Source organism: Belonocnema kinseyi, chromosome 9 (genome assembly GCF_010883055.1).
Source record: "Belonocnema kinseyi isolate 2016_QV_RU_SX_M_011 chromosome 9, B_treatae_v1, whole genome shotgun sequence".
NCBI lineage: Eukaryota > Metazoa > Arthropoda > Insecta > Hymenoptera > Cynipidae > Belonocnema > Belonocnema kinseyi.
Window position 1 is genome coordinate 18,681,034 of NC_046665.1, and position 3,335 is coordinate 18,684,368.

Below are 3,335 nucleotides of genomic sequence, written 5' to 3' on the forward strand. Positions count from 1 at the left end.
CTTTTAAAATCTTTAAAATTTTTTAAAGCTCTTGAAAATATCTTAAAATTCAATAAATACCCTGAAATATTTCAAATCCTTTAAAATCTCACACTAAATTATCAAAATAATTTGATAATTACTTGAAATCTATTAAAATATCCTAAAATATACATGTAATCCTTTAAAATATCATTCTAAATTACTGTAATCAATTGAAAATTCCTTGCAATCTTTTAAAATTCTCTCAAATTTTTCAAATCCTTTAAAATATTTTCAAATACCTAGAACTTTTTATAAAGATTTCTAAAGTATTAGAATTTCTTTTAAATAACCCTTTTAAAATTGGTTTAATTCTTTGAAATTCCCTTAAATTATGAAAATCAGTTGAAAATTCCTTGACATTTTAAAAAGTTTTCTCAAATATTTAAAATCCTTAAAAAGCTCACACTAAATTATTAAAATAATTAAAAAATTACTTGAAATCTATTAAAATATCCTAAAATATACATCACATTCTTTCAAATATAATTCTAAATTACTGTAATCAATTGAAAATTCTCTAAAATTTTTCAAATCCTTTAAAATCTTTTGCAACACCTACAACTTATTTTTTTAAAGATTTCTAAAGTATTTAAAATTCTTTTTAATAACCCTTTTAAAATTGGGTTCATTCTTTGAAATTCCCATAAATTATGAAAATCAGTTGAAAATTCCTTGACATTTTAAAAAATATTCTCAAATATTTAAAATCCTTATTTATCTTTTTAAATCTTTTAAATTTGTTAAAGCTGTTGAAAATATCTTGAAATTTGAAACATACCATGAAATATTTCAAATCCTTAAAAATCTTTTGATATTTCTTGAAATTTTTAAAAGCTCTTGAAAATATCTTGAAAATTTAAAAATACCCTAAGTGTTAGGAGAAACTTTATAATGAGTTTCAGGACTAAAATGCTAATTAAAACATAGTATTTCAAAAGATTTTAAAGGATTTGAAAAATTGTAGAGAATTTTAAAAGATCCCAACGAATTTTCAATTGATTACTGTAATTTAATATGACATTTTAAGGGATTTGATATATAATCCCATAAAATGTCATATTAAATTACAGTAATCAATTGAAAATTCGTTGGCATCTTTTAAAATTCTCTAAAATTTTTCAAATCCTTTAAAATCTTTTGAAATACTATGTTTTAATTAGCATTTTAGTCCTGAAACTCATTATAAAGTTTCTCCTAACACTTAGGGTATTTTTAAATTTTCAAGATATTTTCAAGAGCTTTTAAAAATTTCAAGAAATATCAAAAGATTTTTAAGGATTTTAAATATTTGAGGATGTTTTAAAAGATGTCCAGGCACTTTCAATTTATTTTTATAATTTACAGAAATTCCAAAGAATTAAACAACTTTCGGAAAGGTTCTTTAAAAAAATTCCAAAGTATTTAGAAATCTTTAAAAGTTTGGCAAAAGTTGCCAAATATTTTGAAGGTTTCGAAATATTTGAGAGTATTTTAAAAGGTTCCAAGGAATTTTCAATTTTTTGCAGTAATTTAATATGAGATTTTTTAGGATTTGAAATATTTCAGGGTATGTTTTAAATCTCAAGATATTTTCAAGAGCTTTAACAAATTTAAAATATTTCGAAAGATTTTTAAAGATTTTAAATATTTGAGGATATTTTTAAAAATGGCAAGGAATTTTCAACTGATTTTCATAATTTAAGGAAACTTCAAAGAATGAACTCAATTTTAAAAGGGCTATTTAAAAAATTTTTTAATACTTTAGAAATCTTTAAAAAATAAGTTGTAGGTGTTTCAAAAGATTTTAAAGGATTTGAAAAATTTTAGGGAATTTTAAAAGATTCGAAGGAATTTTCAATTGATTACAGTAAATTAGAATGACATTTTAAGGGATTTCATATATTTTAGGATATTTTAATAGATTTCAAGTAATTTTCAAATTATTTTAATAATTTAGTGTCAGCTTTTTAAGGATTTTAAATATTTGAGCATATTTTTAAAAATGTCAAGGAATTTTCAACTGATTTTCATACTTTAAGGGAATTTCAAATAATTAAACAAATTTTAGATGGGTTATTTGAAAAAATTTTTAAATACTTTAGAAATCTTTAAAAAAATAAGTTGTAGGTGTTTCAAAAGATTTTAAAGGATTTGAAAATTTTTAGAGAATTTTAAAAGATTCTAAAGAATTTTCAATTGATTACAGTAATTTAGAATGATATTTTAAAGGATTAGATGTATATTTTAGGATATTTTAATAGATTTCAAGTAATTTTCAAATGATTTTATTAATTTAGTGTGAGATTTTAAAGGATTTGAAATATTTCAGGGCATTTATTGAATTTTAAGATATTTTCAAGAGCTTTAAAAAATTTTAAAGATTTTAAAAGGTTTTTAAGCATTTTGAATATTTGAGGATGTTTTGAAAGATCTCAAAGAGTTTTCAACTTATTTTTATAATTTAAAAGAGTTTCAAAGAATTTTAAGAACTTTAACAGGGTTATTTAAAAAAATTCCAAAGTACTTTAGAAATCTTTAAAAAATGCCAAGGTCTTTCAAAATATTTTGAAGGTTTCGAAATATTTGAGAGTATTTTAAAACGTTCCAAGGAATTTTCCATTTTTGACAGTAATTTAATATGAGATTTTAAAAGATTTGATATATATTAGGATATTTTAATAGATTCCAAGGCATTTTCAATTGATTTCAATAATTTAGTATGAGATTTTAAAGGATTTCAAAGCTTTTGAAGTATTTTTAAACTTGTAAGGAATTTTCAAGAGCTTTCAAAAATTTTAAGCGGTTTTAAAGGATTCAAAAATTTTCAGGATATTTCAAAACATTCCAACGGATTTTCAATTAATTTCAATCATTTCGAGCGATTTCAAAGAATTTTAAAGTTTTTTTTCTCATTTTTTTTTTATTTGATGATTCATCAATTAGTTGGATAAATTTGTTTTCTGAAAATGTAACTATTTGGTAGAAAATTTATTTTCTTTTTGGTTAAAAATTAATTTTTTTTTTAATCACAAATTTAACTATTCTATATTTAAATGAAAAGTGATCTTTTTTAGTTAAAATTTTTTGTATTTTATTGAATACTCTTCTTTCTTGGTAGAAAATTAACCTTTGTTGTCGAAAATTTAACTATGATTAAACATTAATTTTTTGTTCAGAAAATTAGTCTTCATGGAAAATAAATTTCTTTTGTGCAATGTTCATTTATTTTATTAGAAATGCCTTTTTTTATTATACAATTTAACTTTTTGGATGAAAATATAATTTTTTGATTTGAAATTTTACAATTATGTTGAAAACAATTAAAAAAATGT

The 3,335-nt window shown here is 20.6% G+C and overlaps 1 protein-coding gene across 2 annotated transcripts in view; it reads right to left on the minus strand.

Annotated features, from left to right (window-relative positions):
* LOC117180893 (histone-lysine N-methyltransferase SETD1B) overlaps positions 1 to 3,335 on the minus strand; it is a 436,186-nt gene that overhangs the window by 121,763 nt on the left and 311,088 nt on the right. The window lies entirely within an intron of this gene.